Below are 23,062 nucleotides of genomic sequence, written 5' to 3'. Positions count from 1 at the left end.
CCAAAAGAAGGAGTCACTCACTCCAAAAGCTTGAAGATTTTCATAACCTTTACATATGTGTGTTCTCCTACAATGGTGTTTAGTTTTTTTTTATCTCTCCAGTTATATTTTCAAAAATTGATTGCTTTTGAAGATACTTAAACAGCACAATAAATTCATTGATATAGAATTGCACAGAGGTGATCTAGGCCTACTAATTAATGGTTCCTGTAGTGAGAGTTGCACAATTATGGTAAAGAAATAAACTGCATTGTGAAAGTATGGACAGTGGCACAGTTGTGTTTTAGCAGCTTTATGCAGCTAAGAAAGGGACTGTTACAATTTTCAAATGATGGATAATATTAAAATGCAAGACCAGCTTAGACTATATGGATCGGATTACTGCTTTCCGTGGTTCTGCTGCTGTTACCATTACACAGTTTGGGTTCTGTGAAAGACAGAAAAGGATATAATGATAATTCACACTGCATTGTGATAATTGAAATTCCAAGTCAAAGTAACAAGGTGAGGAAAGTCAGCTGATACAGGATACACATTCAGAAATCAAAGTAATGCCATAATCATGGAACGAGTGAAGGGGAGCTGATGCACAAATCCTGCACCGCTGCTCATGACAGGGTCCTAGTGGAGGTGTTTTGCCTTTTCCTTCCTTTAACTTGTTATGAAGTGTCAGGTGTGTATATGTGTCATGTGGATGACTGTGTTGAAAGCTTGTATATTGCAACATTGCGTCTGTGTTTTTACAGATGAAGGGAAGGGAGAGGGTGAAACTCGGTGCCAGCATACAGCCTAATCCTCTCGAATGGTACTGAAAGGCCCACTGAGCTTAAAGTCCTCATCTGATGGATGGATTACCATCAACATTGTCACATTCCCTCACTTGATGAGACATATGAAGACGTTTGGAATTTAATGCAGGATATTGGTACAAAGACTGGCAATCAGGAACTTTACATCACTACCTTACTAGTTAAATACTGGCAGTGAGGTTCAGACAATCTTTCCTCCAAGTCGAGTGCCACTAAACAGACAACACTGGCTATGGAGCTGGGTCTAGAATACACATTACAGATCAGGAAATACCACTGGACTTGCTTTTACATAGCGTTACTACACAAAAATCTAGCAGCAGAAGGTTGGTGCAAGATACATTGGTACATGGAAAAGCTCAAAAAACAAAAAACAAAAAATTCTTGACAGTCCTTGAGTAACCAGTAAAGACTGTTGGTGTACCTGCTGCACGTGAAACTATTTATAAAACACTCTAGAAAATATAGGGCATTCATTAAAAAATACTAAAAGATGAGTGGTACATTGTGAGAACTGCTTATTGGTGGAGTCAACACATTATAGACAGGAATTTAGTGTGTAGATCATTCACAAGAAGTAAAAGGACAGTACTTTGTGCATACTGACTCATCATAAGAACCAGCACTCATAAAAATTACAGAATGCAATGTATAATCACTAAGTCCATCATATGAGAAAATTTCCATGTCTTGGCAAATAAGCAATCACAAATTCACACGTGTTGACATTATCTTAGAAGTTACATTCTGAAATGCATCTAACAAGGATACCTTATGGAGCAATCCTCTCTGATTACCCTCATATTTATAGGATTTGAAGAGCTGTTTCCAGGCAACAATTTTGTAAAGCAGTAAGACATAATTTAAAAAAAAAACTGAAAAAATCAACTTTGAAACTACTGGTCACATGACAATAAATTACAAACAATGGAAACTCCAGGTAGGAATATCAACAATGTAGGAAAACATAGATTGCTACTTAACATAAACAGGCATTCTGGCCTGAGTTGCTGGAGTTGACAGTCATGTGAGAGTGAGGCGTGCTTGCTTGTGTGAATGAATGATGTGCATTTCTTTCTAATGAAGGGTGTGACCAAAAGCTTATGTGTGTTTTTTGACTGTGCCTGTCAGCAACTTTACATGTCATCTTTATGGTAAGTAGCAGTCTTATGTTTTCCTACACTGAAAATAAATAACAAATTGACAAAAACACAAAATGCCATTTTGTAAAATGAAAAAAAATGTATACATTAACAAAAATGTTCAGTTTCTAGAAATAAAGAAGTATTTGACACTATGTATGTTTGTATGCAGCCATTATAATAAATAATTATTGGTTTCTCATGTCAGCAAATTTTATTATGTGGTCAGTCTCTCACAATGTGGGCTCTGCCACAGCTGATTTCTTCATCTGTCCCAACCTGTAATACCATTTAAGTTTGGCAATCATGGTATTGACAGTTCATCCAGTCCTCCCAACATAGACTTCTTCATATGCACACAGTATGTGGTTTATTCCCAGCATTGCAACTGGGTCCCTTATGCAATTTGCCATTCTGAGACACTCTTTGCTCTTCTTCGCTGGTTTGTAAATAGTCTTTATACTGTGTTTGTGCCGTATACAGCTAATATTATTCATCACCCTGGGAATGTATGGCGGAAAAGCAGTACCCAACATTTCTTCTTCCTGTCTGTAACTTTGCCGTGTATTGCGTTTCGTGGTACTTTTTATGCATCTGGTGGAATATCCATCATTCCTCTTTGGAATGCATTGCAAGTGTTGAATCTCGTGCCCAGGGCACTGCAGCTCACATATTTTTCCTTTGAACATTTACAACACATTAATCATTCCTCTTTTCTGGTTCAGATGATGATTTATCAGTTCTTGCAGGCATCACTTCATATGTGTTGGGTTTTGATATGCACTGTGTTTCAAGTTCAAACTATTCTTCTCATAACCAGCGCACCAAGAAAGGGTAGCTCTTGATCCTTATCTACTGCCATAGTAAATTTTGTGTTGGCATGGAGACTCTTCAGATGTCACAGAAAGCCATTGATCTAGTCTTAGCCGTTACTCCTCATCAGGAAGGTGTTATTCCATATTTGTACCACACCTTAGGTTTACTAATTGTAAGTGCCTTTTGAAATGTAGAAATGGGCAACTACTGGATGAAATGGACTACCCACGCAACACCTTCCTAATGCTCATAGAAATCGTCACTACGAATAAAGTAGTGATTTTAAGTACTCCTGGTTCACTAATTTATAAACTGGTAAACCATCTGGCAGCTTATCTGCCTCAGCCACACTGGGGAAACGTGAGTACAAACAAAGTGCTCAGGAAACTTCATTGAGAAGATGAAAAAACTAAAATTTTAACCAAATAAACACTATGGACAGCTCTGATGTTGTTTGTTTACCAAAGTGCCACTCAATAGCTCTCTGCAGCATATGGAATCCATTTTCCCACATAACATCACCCAGCTCTATCATGCTTGTCTTACCATGAGCTGCTGTGTGTGGCATGGCAGTTTCAATGAACAGCTGGATGGTGTCACCACAGGCAGTCCACTTAGTTCAGTGGCTGCCAATTTCTTCGTAGAGTAAACCCACGGTGTGGCTCAGGCATGTCAATGGCATTTTCTTTGTGTGGAACCATGGTGATGAGCAACTCAGTGACTTTTTGAGACATCTGAACAGTCTCCACACCAAGCTACCAATAGCTACCCTTTTAGATGTGCCATTACAAGGAATGGTTTGAACTTGAAACAGAATGCATACCAAAAACAAACACATATTGACTGACTCCCGCAAAATCTGAACAATTGTCACTTGAGCCACAAAAGAGGAATTATTAATACGGTTGTAATATGAACAAGATGAATAATATGCGAGTTGCAGCACCCCAGACGTGAGGTGCAACAGCTGGAAGTGTTCCGAGGAGGAATGATGTGTACTCCACCGGTTACTTAAGAAGTGCCGTGTAACCCAACACACAAAGTTATAGACTGGAAAAAGAAATGCTGGGTACTGTTTTCCTGCCATATATTCCAATGGTGATAGACAAAATTAGCTGTATATTGCACAAACACAGCATAAAGAGTATTTACAAGTCAGCCACGAAGGTCAAACAGCGTTTTTGAGTGGCAAAACCCAAAAGGAGCCCCACTTGCATTGTTGGAAATTAACTGCATACTATGTACATGTGAAGAAGTCTATGTTGGGATGATCCATCAATGCCTGGATCAACAAAGACAGGCAGCGCTGCACGTTGAGACATGTGGCGAAAACAGCTGCAGAGGTGCAAGCATTGCATGTGGTTGGCCACGGATGTTTTCATTGTGAAGAAAAAGTAACAAGTCTGCTTATTTAGGGAGGTCATGGAAATCCATAAACATGGCAATAGTTTCAACAAGAAAGAAGAAATGATAAGGTAAATGGATCCTGCAGTACCACACTGCAGCAAATGACCATTTCACGTAACAAGGAAAGAACCACAGCAGCAAAAGCCCTCACACACAAGCCTGTCAGGTGCATATAATCTCCAGCTTTGAGCTCCATTACAGTCCACCATCAACTGTGGAGGTTGAAGACAATGGCAGCCACACACGTTGGTGAAATGTCAAGAAAATCATTAAACAAATGTTGCATGAAGAAGCTGAGGCAGAATCCAATATTATAATGAGAAAGGAAAAATAGAAAAGCAAACACGGACTTAAGAAGGAGAACAGTAAGTAAGGAATGATAACTTTTCTTTTTCTCACTATATTATTTCTTGCTCTATAATCTGCTTAACAGGAAAATAGAGGACATGATGATACTAACCTGTGATACATGTAGCCAGTCACTGTCTTCGTCATCCGTCTCTACGCTGGAAACATTCTCACTGAGATAGTTTTGATGAATCTGATGTATCACATCTGTAATGAATAAGAAGAACTGGGATCTCCCAAGAATCTGAAACAAGTATGTCAAACTGACTGCAAATGTTACATTATCGTCTATATCTCTATTCTGGCAAAATGATGAAACATTACAAAATTTCAGTGAACGCTATTGTGGAAATACTTAATTAAAATTATATTAATAATAACTCTGTGTAACTCTACAGTCTGGTGCAAGTCTTTCAGTTGGAATATCCACTTCAGTGACTTGTGTGTCTCTAACCCACTCCCTACCTCAGAATGAGGACCATGAGATCAATATGGAATACACACTTTGTGTCATTCCTGGTTAATCTTTACATCATTAAGCAATAAGAGCTAAATTAAAGTCAAATATAAATATTCCATGGACCAACAGGGATTCAATCCCAAAACCTTTCAGTTTTCTTTACTGATTGACCACCAGGCTTGACTATTAGAATGTTAAAGTGAATGATATGAAGCACATTTGTTGTTTTGGCCAGTTCAATCAGTAATAGTTATTTTCTTGTAACTATAATGTAGCATGACACTCATTAATAATATAAATGCAAAAAATAATAGGAGTTATGAGGACTGATCAGTGAAGACAGACTGATTTTTTTCCTGTAGCTTCATGATAGTTTCCTGCCTGTACCATGAATATCTGAAAAGAACAGGTTTTTATGTATAGCGCTGATAAACAACTCTCGTATCAGTATGTGGGTAGTAATGATCTATTTTGTAGACACACTTTGCATTTCACATACCAAAAAATGGAGATGATGTGAGAGGAGCAGTACAGCATAACATAATTCTTTGCTCATTTAAACCATATAGCCACTGAAACTTACAAAAAGCTGCAGCAAGTGTACAGTGAAGATGCACTACCTCGTGCAACAGTGTTTAAGTGCTCTACGGCTTCAAAGAAGGCAGACTGGTCTGTGTTAAGAAAGCTGAGCCTGGTTTTTTGGCTTCTGTGATGACTGAAGTCAACAACAACACAGCTGCTGTGATTGTCTGTGAGGATCAGCACATAACATTATGTAATGTCAGTGAAATGTTTAGAATTTTATACCACAGTGTCTTTACTATTCTGCCAATCGTCTCCATATTAACCATGTCTCTGCTCATTGGGTGCCACTTCTGTTGACTCCCAAACAAAACGCTGTGCAAGTGAAGACAAGTCATGAGGTGTTTTATATCTTTGCTGATGGAGGGGATACGTTTCTACAATCGATTATCACACGTGATGAGTTGTGGTTGCATCAGTATGATCCTGAAGAAAAATGAGCCAGCACAGTGTGGAAATCACCAGATTCTCCCAACACCAGAAAAGAAGGATCTTATTTCATCTACAGAGAAAGTGATGATCACATTTTTTGATTGTTATGGAACGATTTACCAGCAGACAGTTCCTCTCACACTGCTGTTACCGCAGCATATTACGTGTCAGTATTGGCTAAACTGAGGAAGTGCAAAGCAGGCAAATGACCAGAACTTTCATGGATTGTGTGGCAACTTCATCAAGACAATATGTGGCCTCACAACACAAATTAAGTCATGCAGTTTCTGGCTCAGTTTAGCATTACCTGTGTACTGCATCCACCATAGTCCCAATCTAGGATCCTGTGATTTCTTTTCTTATTTTCATCATTAAAGACAAAGCTAGGGGCACTTGGTTTGGAATTCTGAAGCAGCACTCAAGAAAAGTGAGGCAATCCTCAAGGACCTGACAAAGAATGGCCTACGTGTTTGATGACTGCCAGAGACGCTGTAAAAAGTGCATTCAAGTAAGAAGGGAACACTTGTAAAAAGATCATGTAAACACTGAAATAAAATTCAGCCTCAGTGTTTGTTAATCAGATCTCATTGTTAATCAGATCTCGTAAAGGTACTCAGGAGGCCTCAAGGCCGAAGTTAAATGGTCTAAGGTTTTCATCATCCACACACAATAGTCCTTTTCCTTACAGAGTGTGGGAGACAAGAGTATTTATTGAATACAGATGACTGTAATGAGGTCATGTACAGACCAGAGACATGTTTTTGCTGCATGGTGATAGAAGAAGGGAGTGGGTGAAACCTGGTGGTGGCACAGAACCCATTCCTCTCAAACAGCACCAAGGCAGACATCACTACCAGGCAGACAGATAACAATCAACAGCGTGATATGCCTTCACTCTCTGTGTAGAATGAATGAATGAATGTAGAATGTAGTTTATTCGTCCGATAATGTACAGTTACAAATCAAAGAATGCTGGAATTTGTACTGGAGACACATCAAATTACTTTTTAAAAAAAGGTTGTAATAATTAACATATTTCAGCAGGCATTCCTGCATTTTTACACATGAACAATTTAACAAGAACATATATAACACTTATGGTTATTTTGCAGCTTGCAATTTTGAAACTGCGAAACTGTCTTGCATGAATTCTTCAATTGAATAATAATATTTTTCCACTAGTGTATTAAATAACAATCTTTTTAGTGGATCAAACCCCATGTTTAACAGATGTGTGTTATTTAATTTATTGTAAATTTTTAATCCCATGTACAATTGTGTTTCAGCATAAAATTTTAAAATATGAGAGGGAAGTTTGAAACTGTGTCTGTGATGAGTACTGTAAATGTGGTTGAAATAAAAATTGTCAAGTTAGTTTTGATTTTCATAGATTAAATTTTGAATATGTACAGAGAAGGAATGGTTAGTATTTATTCAAGCCAGCCACATGGAAATCGTTTCCAAGAAATTTTTTCTGCTTCAGTTAACACTTTCTGGACCACTGTTGGACTATGTCCAACATTACGATTTTCTGCTACAGCTCTGATGTCAGATGATGTCCGACACATTTCCATTATTATGGTTTCTGTCCACTCCAATGCTGGAATTTGTTAGGTGAATACAGCACTTAGTAAAAAGATCTGACAACTCAAAGCATGTTGCATTCATATGTTTCTAGGTGGTAATGACCACTAGAAAATGTGTAAATTATGGTGATATTGCCAGATGGCTTCTCAAAGACAGTGAAAACAATGGAGAATTTAGTGATGAAAGTGACTGGGAACAAACTTCTGCAATTCAAGTGATACAAGTTATTGTGACTCAAAATATACTGATGGAATGGAAACTGATGAAGAGGCACAACATGTAGCAAATACCTGGAAAATTTATTGTGATGGTGACTGTGATCCTATGAAGTTTCCTTTGTCTGTCATGCAACATGGTTTCGCGATTCCTCATGGTGTTTGACCGAAATTCGAACGTGAATATATCCAACTCTTCTTCACTGATAATCTTACTACTAAAACTGTTGCTACAAATATGTATGATAAAGATACAGAAAATCACTCCACTTACAAAATAAGTAACGTGGCACTTGTGCAGGCAGGTTTTATTAGAAGAACTGAAGATTTTTCTTGGTGTAATATAGAACATGGCCTTGAATCTGAACTTCATTTTTCAAGGATGTTTTTTAAAATGTTAATGAGTATACTGACAGTAAATGCAAAGAACTTTATGCACTAAAAAGAAATGTGGCTAAAGATGCGAGCACAGTAGAATGCAAAGGAATAGTTCAGTTCAAGTTCTACAATCCAAAGAAGCCTACGAAATGGGGCTTATGATTTTTCTATCTGTGCGATTCTTTCCATATTATGGAAAGTCAACTACAGAAAGTCTAATTCATACTGATTTACCTTTTGCAGCCTGAATAGTGTTTCATTTGGCACAGCAATCCTGCACGAGTATGTGGTTCAGATTATCACTTGTTTACTGACAAGTTCTGCACAAGCCCTCAACTTGCTCAGAAACTGCACAAAATGAAGTTTCATGTAACAGGTACAATTATGCTTTCTAGGAAGGATTTTTCATGCAATTTGAAGAAGTCAAAACTTGCTAAATATGAGTAATGTGCCTATCAAAGTGAGAGAAAAATTATCTGTCTTTCATCCCATGACAAGAGGTTAGCGACTATTCTGAGTATATTCTTTGCTCCTCAAATCCAACAGATCACTGATTACAGGAATAAAAGGCCTGTGCAGTTCCTGAAACCCACTGTTGTTTTGGAATACATGAAGTTTATGGGAGGTGTAGACAGGGCTGATCTTTACAGGATGATCATACAAGTGGTGGAAAAAATATTCTTCTGGCTGACAAGTTTCTGTAGTGAACAGTTATATTCTTTATTCAATAGACAAAAACAAATGTGGAGAACAACTGCAGATGCATCTTTTCTACAGAGGAAATCTAATTAGACAGCTAACTGACCAGCTGAAAAAAAAAAAAAAACAAATTCAAAGAAAAGATAAAGAGCATCCTTATCTGACACCAAGGAGAGACCAAATGGGAAAATGCATTTTATACAGCAAAATGAAAAAATTAACAAAGGATTGCATGGTTTGGCACAAATGCAAGGAGAAAGGAGGAAGAAGACAGACAATTTTGCACTGTGAAACATGCAAGAGGAAGTCTGGAATTCATCCAGGAGAGTTTTAAGAAGTACCGTATAGAAAAAATATTTATATAAACAACAACAAAAAACCACTAACAGTTTCAAAAACTACTGTAGAAGGAAATAAAGTTTTCAAGTGACCTAATATTGCATTTTATGTTTAAAAACAATAGCATAATTACCCATAACACCTTACATCCTCACTCACATGAAATAAATAAGAGCTGGGGAGGATGCAGTGAGTAGAAAAACTTGATTGGAAAGCGTTAATGTTGCCTAAAAAATTTTGACTTTTCCTTGGAACTGGCTGAATGGTCCTCCATGGTCACAATATGACTGGGAATTTCGTTCTGTAACTGCCTAGCATTTAATGAAGTTTGAATGTTTCCACGGCTCAGAATCTAATAGTATACCTTGAAATTCTGTGATAAATCTCATGGAGAAAGATTTAGATTATGCAGCTTTATCTGTGCTAAGGAAAGGTTTAAATTTTTCTCTGAAACCAAAGTGTTTGCCCGTGGTTGATTTCATTAGTTCTGTTGAACAGGCTGACAAACTACTTCCCGAGACAGCACAGCAAGTTCAGAAGAAGGCATGTTGTTTGTTGACTTGGACACATGCACCCAGGAATAATATTAACAGCAGCTGAGAGGATTGCTTTGCATTCACTTAGAGTTGATCCAGAGATCGTTATTTTACCTGCAGACAAAAGAAATGCTACAGTTGTTTTGGACAAGCAAGACAATGTTCAAAAGATGCAGTTTTGACTGTGATTCAGCATATTGCAGGATTGGTCTTGACCCCATAAAAATGTGGAGAGAAAGACTAACAGCTTCCTGAAAAAAAGTTCCTTGTCACAGGAGACTTTCAAGAGTCTTAATTCTTGTTGTGTTGTTCCCCCTAGGTTACATGGTCTTCTGAAGGTCCACAAGGACAGGGTTCCTCCTATGCCAATTGTGAGTAACATTGGTGCACTGATATAATGTATAACAAAGCACCTTGCCACTCTGTTGAGCCCCCAGTAAGTCAGTGTGAGCATCAGATTAAGAACTCAGGAGATTTCTTACATCAGTTAGAGGGAATGTGTTGGAATGACTCAGATACTCTACTAAATTATGATGTGGTCTCTCTCTTCACTTGCATTCCTCTGTCAGATTTGTTACAGTTAACTGAGGTTAGGTTTGGTGTTGAATTAACAAACCTATTTTGAGATGTGTTGGCTTCCACTAACGTTTTTTCAATGACCAGTACTATGAGCAGACAGATGGAGTTGCGATGCAAAGCCCGTTGTCTCTTACCTTTACCAATTTCCTAATGGAAGACTTCGAGGGACATGGCTTAGAGTAAGCAGTTTTGAAACTTATATGATTTTTCTGATATGCAGATAATACCTTTGCTGTTTGGCCTCATTGCAGTGAAAATTTGAATGCCTTTTTAGAACACGTGAATTCAATTCACCCAAATATTTGGTTCAAATGGCTCTGAGCACTATGGGACTCAACTGCTGAGGTTATTAGTCCCCTAGAACTTAGAACTAGTTAAACCTAACTAACCTAAGGACATCACATACATCCATGCCCGAAGCAGGATTCGAACCTGCGACCGTAGCGGTCTCGCGGGTCCAGACTGCAGCGCCAGAACCGCGCGGCCACTTCGGCCGGCCCCAAATATTTGTTGCATGATGGAGCTGGAAAAGGATGGTTGCCTTCCCTTCCTTGATGTTTCAGGCAGGAGGGAGGTTGATGTTACTGTTTCTAGGAAGCCTACTCACACTGTCTTGTATCTACATGCTGACAGTTTTCACCATCCAAGTCAGTGTGAAGTGCTACTTTTTACATTATTCATAGAGCCCAAGTCATTCCAGAACCTGAGCATTTGTCAGCTGAGTTACATACTGCTTGCATTTGTGGCATGTCATACACTATGTGATCAGAAGTATCCAGACACCTGGCTGAAAATCACTTACAAGTTCATAGTGCCCTCCATCAGTAATGCTAGAATTCAATACTGCTTTGGCCCACCCTTAGCCTTGATGACAGCTTCACTCTTGCAGGCATATGTTCAATCAGGTGCTGGAAGGTTTCTAGGGGAATGGAAGCACATTCTTCACGGAGTGCTGCACTGAGGAGAAATATCAATGTTGGTCTGTGAGGCCAGGCATGAAGTCAGCATTCCAAAACATCCCAAAGGTGTTCTATGATTGCCACATTGTGTAACATGATTCATCACTCCACACAATCTTTTTCCGCTGTTCAATAGTCCAAGCATTTGGCATTTACCGCCATGATGTGTGGCTTATGAGCAGCCCCTCGACCATGAAATCCAAGTTTTTTCATCGCCACCTAACTATAATAGTACTTGCAGTGGGTTTTGATGCAGTTTGGGGTTCCCATGTGATGGTCTGGGTAGATGTCTGTCTATTATACATTACAACCCTTTTCAACTGTCGGTAATCTCTGTCAATCAACAGATGAGGACGGCCTGTACACTTTTGTGCTGTATGTCTCCCTTCACATTTCCACTTCACTATCACATCGGAAATAGTGGACCTAGGGATGTTTAGGAGTGTGGAAATCTCACATACAGACATATGACAAGTGACACCCAATCACCTGACAACATTCGAAGTCCATGAGTTCTGCGGAGTGCCTCATTCTGCTCTCTCACAATGTCTAAAGACTACTGAGGTCGCTGATATGGAGTACCTGGCAGTAGGTGGCAGCTCAATGCACCTGGTATGAAAAACTTATGTTCTTGGGGGTGTCCGTATACTTTTGATCACATAGCGTATATTAGTCAGACTATCAGGATTGTGGAGGACCAGTGGGCTGAGCACGTGTGTTGGAGGTGTTTGTACAACAGCTGAGCAAATCTGCTACTGCAGAACACTGTCTTGGCAATGATCACCCTACGGAATATAACAACATGGAGATTTTGGTATTACAGCCATTGGGATAATGTTATTAAGTAAGCAGGTGAAAGTAAATTAGCAAGTAACCTTATATCTAGAGACAGAGGCTTTTGTTTAAATTCTGTGTGGAATCCTGCTCTCTTCGTTGTGAGAAAACAAAGGGACAGAGTTTATGCCACCTTGCCTAATGGGTCTTAATTTGCACTATTATTACATCTGACATGTGTGTGTGTGTGTGTGTGTGTGTGTGTGTGTGTGTGTGTGTGCATCTGTTGAAATATCAGTGATTGTCAATTATGTCGCCCTGCTGCATTCCCTTAAGTTATCTGAATACTGTATATGCCACAAGAAACTCATGTCTCACACCATATGTTGTTTATAAAACTGGTGGTTATTATGGAGAAATTAATGGGGTCATTTAAGCTGGCTTTAATGACCCACTTTTCCAAAAACTGAGCGTGCCTTCAGTAATAGTTATGAACAGCGCCTCATATCATTCAACTATCCTTGATCAGGCACCTACACCTCCAGAAACACACACAAGGGGAGGGGAGGGGGGGGTGACTGTAGAAAGAATGAGTAACTGAATCTTGTGTCTCAGAATAAATCACATTTAGTTCTGTATGTTAGCAAACACAAAAAAAATTATGACTGTAGGGTCCTCAGACTGGCACCTTGCCGTTTCCACTTGAATTACATTGAACTCATTTGGACTAAAGAGTTACGTGGCAAGGAACAACAAAAAACGAATGTTAACACAAGTGGAAAGATAGTCAAAGGATGCAATAAACCAAACTTCCTTGTCAGACAGGCATAATGTTGTAAAATACATGAAGGAAGTAATAATAAATGTGTGGGAGAATGAATGTGTACTGGAAAATGACACAGAGACATGTTAATTCATTAAACAGACAGCAGATCTAGTGACTACACAGATGGTGAAAGAGAAGAACATGTGCGGCTATTGATCAAATGAGCATGCGGCATGTTTTGTATGAACCAGCAGCTACGGCCACCACAAGTCAATCAAAATGGAGTTTTAATCAGAGTGTAGTTACCTTATATAACACTGCTCTATTTGTAGTTCACAAACACTTTAAGATAACAATAACACTGATAAATGACAAAACAACTGGAGATTTTAAAGAAAGCTAAAAATTCCAAACTAAGATGAAGTTTACAGTAAGCCTACTGCTGGCTCTAAATTCAACCTATTTCTTAATGAGTTTGTATCCATTTTTAAAACCAATTTTCCTAAAAATATTACTAAATGTGAAACTGGGAAGTCATTACACAAATCGTGGATAATTACATGTATCAAGGACTAGCTAGAACAATTAATGAACCAGAATTACTTTCATGTTATAAACAGTACCATAATGTGTAAAGAAAATTCATTTAAAAAATCCAGCAGTTTGTCAATCTCGCCTCAAGTAGACAGATCACACAATAAAATCTAATCTGTATTGAATACTGTTAAAATGGAAACAGCAAAAGAAACCATAGAAAATTGTGTTATTCTTGTTAAAGGTGATGGGTGCACTGTAAAAGGCAGTTCATTTTTAGCTGATATTTCTAATAAATCACTTTTTAAAAAATAAATGAGAAAATTTGTTCACATAGTTCAGAAGAGAAATCTCCTTAAATGGAACTTCCAACTGCCAACACAACACTGTGCAGCCAGCCGGAGTGGTCGTGCAGTTCTAAGCGCTACAGTCTGGAACCGAGCGACCGCACGGTTGCAGGTTCGAATCCTGCCTCAGGCATGGATGTGTGTAATGTCCTTAGGTTAGTTAGGTTTAATTAGTTCTAAGTTCTAGGGGACTGATGACCTCAGAAGTCGCATAGTACTCAGAGCCATTTGAACCATTTGAACCAACACTGTGCAAATGTGGTGAATTGCAGACAACCCAGCATCTCTTCATTTGTAATTCATGAAAAACCAGCTGGAGCATGAAGGACTTAACGTCTGCAGCACCCAATGCCATCAAAGTTACCCAATTCTGGGTGAATACTGTATAGTTTTCTTTGTATGTATCGTATATGTGTTCATTTTAGTGTACCTCTGTCATGAATAAAGAATAAAGAAGATTAAAAATTTGTGGTCCTATAATATCTAATGCTCTTCATTATTTAATCCATGGTGTTGCACAGACAGATTAAAATAACAACTTTTCTCTAAGACGTGTGCCTCCACAGGTGTCAACTACTGCTTGCATCATTTTCTAAAATTTTTGAGAAGGTAATGTACTTGAGGATTGTCACCTGCCCATATAGTAATAGGATACTTAACCATCCACAATTTGAATTTCAAAAGGTTCACTTTCTGAGACAATTATTTATACATTTACTGAGCACATAGCAAAAATCTTTAAATGATAAAATGCACCAGGTAGGTCATTCTGTGATTCACTGAAGGCATTTGATTGCATCAGTCATAAAATTCTGTTAGAGGATTAAGCTTTTATGGAATACATAGTGCTTTACATGCATAGTTCAGGTCACATTTAAGAAAAATACTGCAGAATGCTACCCTTGGCTGTGCAAGTAATGCAAATAAAGATGTATCATTATCTGCATGAGGAGAAATTATAACAGGAGTCCCACAGAGTTTTGTCAGTCATAGACTGCTGTTCTTGCTTTATGTTAATGATATACCATTTTATTCAAATCATGAAGCAGAATAGTGAGATCTAGTAGTCATGTAAAAATTCCGAAGTTCAAACATATCTATCTAGGTGAAAAGAGAAAAACTCATTTTTTTGAAAAACTATATCCGTTGTGCTTATTGAGTTTTGAAAAAAATGCTCCTCAATTTGGAGCTGGTTCCTTTATCCTCCAGGTGTTCTGGTATGGATGTGTATGGAACCTTTATTAATGTACTAGTGTCATTAGCAAACATTACAATTTTGAAGAGTCCGTCAATGTCCAATGCAAATTATTTATAAAGACCAAGAACTGAAGTGGCCCAACCACTGAACCTTGTTGGACACCATATTTAATATTACCCATGCTGTATGTAATATTATCCCTGATGTATTATTTGCTAATGTGACATGGTGTTTTCTGTTGCTAAGATATAATACTTCTAGTATAAGATATTTCGATCCCACATGTTAGCCACTCTTTTTCTAGACTTCCACTGTAAATGTCCCTGACCTATTTAAAGGGAAATAGGATTCATAGTGTTGTAAGAATAGTTTTAGGAAGGAATTAAATTTTCTCATCTGCTGTGTATCCTTGGTAAACTTCAACCCATTTTTGATCCTGTAAAATTTTACATTTCCTATCTTAGTAAAATGTGATGGATGGGGATGGGATTGCTGTCAAATCTGACCATCATGCTCAGATAAAACAATTTATTTTGGGATCACTTCTATTTTATTAAAAACAGTTGAATTTATAAATCAGTTATCAATCACTGTTGTAGTATGTCCTGTTCTTTGTTGGTAATTTTACTGAAGGGATCAAACCAAAGCTGGAGACCAGTAACTAAAGGTGTCATCTATAAGGAAGGTGTCATCTATTAGCACTATCTGAGATAAAATCCATGAAATCCCCACTAAGTCATATTAGTACCACGCTCTAACTGCTTAATGAAGTTAAAAACATTTCCTGTTGGGGACTATATAAATAGATATCTTCCCTGTCAGAAAAATCTTACCTTTCTATGAGGGCCGTTCAGAAAGTAACCTCCGGTTGATTTAAAAACATACACCAAGTTAAATAAAAATATTTTAATATATACATCTTACAACTACATCTTTGCACTATTTTTCTACATAGTCTCCATAGCGATTGAGGCACTTATCGTATCTCTTCACAAGCTTTGAAATTCCTTCTGCATAAAAATCACCCGCTTGTGCCTGGAGCCAGCCTGTGACCGCATATTTGAGCTCTTAGAAATCTGTGGAAAACCAGTAGACAACTCCGACATTGAGAAACGTCGATTTTCACGAACTTTTGCATCAACTGTCTGAACGAGTTCGTCAGTCACCAATGATGGTCTACCACTCCTCTCTTCATCACGAACGTTTTCTCGTCCACTTTTAAATAAACGTACCCATTCACGGACAACTCCTTCACTCATAACTCTTGGTCCGTACACGGCACAAAGCTCACGATGAATAGCTGCTGCAGAATATCCTTTGGCTGTAAAAAACCTTATGACAGCACGCACTTCACATTTGGCGGGGTTTTCTATTGCAGCACACATTTCAAACTGCCACAAAAACTAAACTAGCGCAGGTACGACATTCACTCGACCACGGCTTGATGCCGACTGACCTGTTGAGTGCGTGAACGCACAGATGGCGTCGCTGCTCCCCCCACAACCCGCACTGTGACCAATCGGAGGTTACTTTCTGAACCGCCCTCGTACATTTGTTTCACACTCTTTTCACATAATTTCCTCGAATGCAGGCTATTTATTTGTCTATTACAGTGGGAGATCTACTTCCATATCAAATACTATAACCAATTTCTCCACTTTTCTATTCCATTACTTCACATTTAATCAAGAATTTTGTGTTACATTTGGTGGCATTTTTGACATGTGATGTGTTACAGTAAGATTTTTCACAAGGGAAAGGCAGTGAGGAGGGAATAGGATATAGTTGTAGGTAAACAGCTAGAATTCTCTCAGATACAGATTTATTAGCACTTCTCTTCTACACAGATACAAGTTCGGAGACTAACTCCGTTAGCGACCAACATCCTCCCCAAAGCCCTCTCCTCAAAGATAGCACACTTATACACTGAACAAATATCGATATTTAAGGTGCTCTACGCCACAACAGTTTTACTGCTATTGATAAATAGTCCTCAAATATAGCTGACAGTAGTGCACTTCAAGACAATTTGTGATACCCTTTACCACCAAACCTAAACATATTATGTATTGCTTTAAATCTCTTTATTAAGGAGCAAAACTGAGGGGGGCTAGGGGGTGGGGGGTGGAGGAGGGAGAAGGGGTGAGAGAGCAGAGGGAATGCAGAGGAGGAGGGAAAATAATAAACTCCTGCACAATAACTTTCAAATTCTAGTCTGTGCCAGCTATAATCCCAACAAAAGCTTGAAATTCTACCAAGGTGGCATCTCACCATAATTTTCCTTTTTCACAGGCCCAGTGTCTTCCGATTTTCATGTATGCACTTTATCATTTTGTTTTATATTTTGCTTATTAGTTTTATCCCTTTAACAGGCCCAATTGTAAACATTATCAGTTTTATGCTGTCAACATGACATTTTCCAAACACTGCATAGTAGTAGTGTAAAGTACATGCTGTTTTCCCAGTTAGTACAGTATATTTTGCATGGTGGGTAGGAGAATCACTGAAAATATAACAAGCATTTAAAACAGAATAATCCACATTCCACTTTTCAGCTAGCAGAGCAGAATTTACCATCCGTTACCAACATGTAGCCCATAAACTCTAATATTAGTGGGCTTTTTTCCATCAGGATTCTCATGATTCCAATAATGTCTTGTCTAAAGTAACATACTACAATATATATATATATATATATATATATATATATATATATATATATATATATATATATATATATATATATATATATATATATATATCTAAAAAGAAAGATGATGAGACTTACCAAACAAAAGCGCTGGCAGGTCGATAGACACACAAACAAACACAAATATACACACAAAATTCAAGCTTTCGCAACAAACTGTTGCCTCATCAGGAAAGAGGGAAGGAGAGGGAAAGACGAAAGGATGTGGGTTTTAAGGGAGAGGGTAAGGAGTCATTCCAATCCCGGGAGCGGAAAGACTTACCTTAGGGGGAAAAAAGGACAGGTATACACTCGCACACACACACATATCCATCCACACATACAGACACAAGCAGACATATTTAAAGACAAAGAGTTTGGGCAGAGATGTCAGTCGAGGTGGAAGAGTAGAGGCAAAGAAGTTGTTGAGAGACAGGTGAGGTATGAGTGGCGGCAACTTGAAATTAGCGGAGATTGAGGCCTGGCGGATAACGAGAAGAGAGGATATACTGAAGGGCAAGTTCCCATCTCCGGAGTTCGGATAGGTTGGTGTTGGTGGGAAGTATCCAGATAACCCGGACGGTGTAACACTGTGCCAAGATGTGCTGGCTGTGCACCAAGGCATGTTTAGCCACAGGGTGATCCTCATTACCAACAAACACTGTCTGCCTGTGTCCATTCATGCGAATGGACAGTTTGTTGCTGGTCATTCCCACATAGAATGCATCACAGTGTAGGCAGGTCAGTTGGTAAATCACGTGGGTGCTTTCACACGTGGCTCTGCCTTTGATCGTGTACACCTTCCGGGTTACAGGACTGGAGTAGGTGGTGGTGTCTTTCCGCCGTCCACCTAACCTTCGTAACCTGTTAGTTCATCCCTATGAAATCCCCAAACCACCTTCCCTACCCTCTGGCTCCTATCCTTGTAACCGCCCCCGGTGCAAAACCTGTCCCATGCACCCTCCCACCACCACCTACTCCAGTCCTGTAACCCGGAAGGTGTACACGATCAAAGGCAGAGCCACGTGTGAAAGCACCCACGTGATTTACCAACTGACCTGCCTACACTGTGATGCATTCTATGTGGGAATGACCAGCAACAAACTGTCCATTCGCATGAATGGACACAGGCAGACAGTGTTTGTTGGTAATGAGGATCACCCTGTGGCTAAACATGCCTTGGTGCACAGCCAGCACATCTTGGCACAGTGTTACACCGTCCGGGTTATCTGGATACTTCCCACCAACACCACCCTATCCGAACTCCGGAGATGGGAACTTGCCCTTCAGTATATCCTCTCTTCTCGTTATCCGCCAGGCCTCAATCTCCGCTAATTTCAAGTTGCCACCACTCATACCTCACCTGTCTCTCAACAACTTCTTTGCCTCTACTCTTCCACCTCGACTGACATCTCTGCCCAAACTCTTTGTCTTTAAATATGTCTGCTTGTGTCTGTATGTGTGGATGGATATGTGTGTGTGTGCGAGTGTATACCTGTCCTTTTTTCCCCCTAAGGTAAGTCTTTCCGCTCCCGGGATTGGAATGACTCCTTACCCTCTCCCTTAAAACCCACATCCTTTCGTCTTTCCCTCTCCTTCCCTCTTTCCTGATGAGGCAACAGTTTGTTGCGAAAGCTTGAATTTTGTGTGTATATTTGTGTTTGTTTGTGTGTCTATCGACCTGCCAGCGCTTTTGTTTGGTAAGTCTCATCATCTTTCTTTTTAGATATATTTTTTCCACGTGGAATGTTTCCCTCTGTTATATATATATATATATATATATATATATATATATATATATATATATATATATATATATATATATATATATATATATATATATATATATATATATATATATATATATACAAGGTTGGTAAATCACGGTAAATGTTTTAGAAGGCAACATACATATGAAGAAAAAGCCAGTAACTCATGAATAACTGCCTGCAATAAACATGTCTGTAGGGCAAATTATGTCACAAGCACATCAGTTCAAAACCATAGTTGCCCATACACTCCAGTTGACTGTTCTGATTTGTCAGTACAAAAGACAACATTGTAGCCACTACTTAAAATTAACTTCTCCTTTGAATTTAATAGGGGCTTTGAAGAAGCAGCTTATCTAAATATGTTAATATCATGAAAAGACAGATTGCTTCTCACCATATAGTGGAGATGTTCAGTCGTAGTCAGGCACAACAAAAAGACCACAGCAACCCATCGTTTTCATAATACTGTCATTATTCAATCCTGAATTTTCCACTGTTTTATCTAATTGTGTGATATCCTTGCATAAATAGACATTATTACTAAAAACTGACCAGTAAAATATTTGTGGTGGTATTACTGTATTCTACTATGATTACAAGGATAACATGGTGATGCACAAGAAGTGAGTAAGTAGTTGTTCTGAACTTATGTATAAAACCCTTGACAGGACCTCAAAAGCTTGACCCACACATGCTAGAGCTCAATTTCTTTCAACCTCCTTTGCACTTTGTATCACTGTGAATATCAATGACAAACAAATCTATAAATTAATATACTTTGATAATTTGTCTCAATGATACTGTAAGATCTGTACTGTGCAAAACATCAACTTTAAGACATTAACAGTTATACTGCATAAAAGCATGGACTAAGAATGATTTTTGGTGTTCACTCACAGTCACCGTGTAGACAACTGTTCACTGAATTATGTTTTAACTACAGAATCACAATACACATATTCTGTCATGAAATTTATTCTGAATAAACAATTACTGATCAGGGAGGAGTGACAATGTTGGTTGGTTGGTTGGTTTGTAGGGGTCAAAGGGACCAGACTACCAAGGCCATCAAATCCTACATGGGGATGGGGGGGGGGGAGGGGGGCAAGCAATTGAGAGGACAAGGGATGACACAGAACAAGAAAAACACAGACAAAGACCAGAAAACAAGGAAATAAAAGCACATAGAGATTTACAGTGGTTGGCCGACCATGGAAACAAAAAGGAAAAGCCAACCACTAAGAAAACATACTAAAAACCACAATCTAAAACCATAGGCCAGAGGCCAGACTCAACATGAAAAAGGACACAAACTCTTAGATCAAGCTTTCATTACTCTTTATTAAAACTGGCTTTACCTCTGAAAGGATTAAATAATGTTGCTATCAAAATATTTGATCCCCATAATGATCTTCTCTGTGTGATAGCATGAAAAAACTATTGATGACAGCATTGCTAGAGCAGAGTTACTAAACATAGTCTTCCAAAATTCCTTCACCAAAGAAGTAGTAAATGTTCCAGAATCTCAACAAAGAACAGCTGCCAACATTAGTAACTTAGAAGTAGATATTTTCAGAGTAGTGAAGTAACTTACATCACTTAATGAAAGCAAGTCTTCCATTCTAGATTGTATACCAATTAGGTTCCTTTTGGAGCATGCTGATGCAATAGATCCATGCTTAACAACCTTATACAACTGCTCACTTGATGAAAGACCTATACCCAAAGACTGGAAAGCTGCACAGGTCACAGCAATATTCAAGAAAGGCAGTAGGCGTAATCCACTAAATAACAGGCCCATATCATTAATGCTGATTTGCAGCAGGATTCTGGAACATATATTGTGTTCGTACGTTATGAATTACTTTGAAGAGAACGGTCTATTGACGCACAGTCAACACGGATCTAGAAAACATTGTCCTTGTGAAACATAACTAGATCTTTACTCAAATGAAGTGCTGAGCACCACTGACAAGGGATTTTAAATTCATTCCATACTTCCAGATGGTTTTTGACACTGTGCCTCAAAAGCAGCTTGTAGTAAAATTGTGTGCTTACGGAATATTGTCTCCGTTATGTGACTGGATTCATAAATTCCTGTCAGAGAGATCATAGTTTGTAGTAACTGACAAAAAGTCATCAAGTAAAACAGAAATGACTTCTGGCATTCCCCAACATTGTGTTCTAGGCCCTCTGCTGTTCCTTATGTGTATAAACAATTTAGGAGACAATCTGAGCAGCTCTCTTAGGTTGTTTGCAGGTGATGTTATCATTTATTATCTAGTAAAGTCATCAGAAGATCAAAACAAATTGCAAAACAATTTAAAAATTTGCAGTTGACCATAAATAACGAAAAGTGTGAGTTCATCTACATGAGTGCTAAAACAAATCCATTAAACTTCAGTTACATGATAAATCAGTCACACCTAAAGACTGGTAATTCAACTAAATACCTAGGAATTACAATTGCAAACAACTTAATTTGGAAAGAACACAGAAAATGTTCTGGGGAAGGTGAACCAAAGACTGCGATTTATTGGCAGAACACTTCGAAGATGCAATAGATCTACAAAAGTGACTGCCAACACTACGCTTGTCTGTCCTCCTTTGGAGTGCTGCTGCACGGTGTGGGATCCTTACTAGATAGGATTAATCAAGTATATTAAGAAAGCTCAAAGAAGGGCAACACATTTTGTATTATCGAGAAGTAAGGGAGAGGGTATCACAGACATAATAAAGGATTTTGGCTGGTCCTCCATATGTAAGAATATTTTGCTGGCGCCAACCAACATAGGGAGAAACAATCATTACAATAAAGTAAGGGAAATCAGAGCTTGCACAGGAAGATATAGGTATTCATTTTTTCGTGCGCTGTTTGAGATTGGAATAACAGAGAATTATTGTGAAGGTGGTTCAATGAACCATCTGCCAGGTACTTAAGCATGATTTGCAGAGTACCCATGCAAATGTAAATGTAGATGTAGAAATAGTAAAACTATGTTTGAAAATATGTTACAAGAGTCCCTTCACTGCAATACATTCTATTCCACCAAATAATTAGATACCCAATTGAGGTAATAAACTAAATATTTTTACCATTGTGTAAACTCACCTGTAAATCATGCAGTCATAACTGAATAGCAATTATGCTAAACTTTAAACTGATCTGTTCCATGTTATGACAATATATTGCACAAAAGATCCATGGAACAGCACTACCTAATTATGTAAGGCAAAAGAAAAGAAAATAATTTATAACCTGGTGAAGCTTGCTGACATAAGCAAACTGGTACTGATCATTTGGGTTTATTCTGCTCCTAAAATCCTTTGAACAAAATGTTACTGCTCTTCTTGGCAGAGCTTCTTCAGAAGCATGACCTGTTGCCCATTCAAAGACAATTAGCTCTTCTGGTTTTGACCAGCCTTTCTTGAACAGGCCAATCCAATCTCTTGTTGATGTCCTAACCTGTAATAATGGAAAAAAGCTCCAATGTTTCTTGTGAAAACCGTGTAGTTACCATCTAAACCTGTAGTTAACTACACAATAATAATCAAATACATTATTGTTCTTATACCAAAACATGTATGGTAAGGGCATAAATTGTAAAGTGTAAATTACAATTGTAATGAGTGGGATTTCTATTCATTAATTTGATTTATAATAAAATTAACTTTAAAACACTTCTTATAACTT

The sequence above is a fragment of the Schistocerca nitens genome, chromosome 10, assembly GCF_023898315.1.
Source record: "Schistocerca nitens isolate TAMUIC-IGC-003100 chromosome 10, iqSchNite1.1, whole genome shotgun sequence".
NCBI classification, from domain to species: domain Eukaryota; kingdom Metazoa; phylum Arthropoda; class Insecta; order Orthoptera; family Acrididae; genus Schistocerca; species Schistocerca nitens.
The sequence above is the reverse complement of the archived record's forward strand: the minus strand, read 5'-3'. Positions refer to the sequence as shown.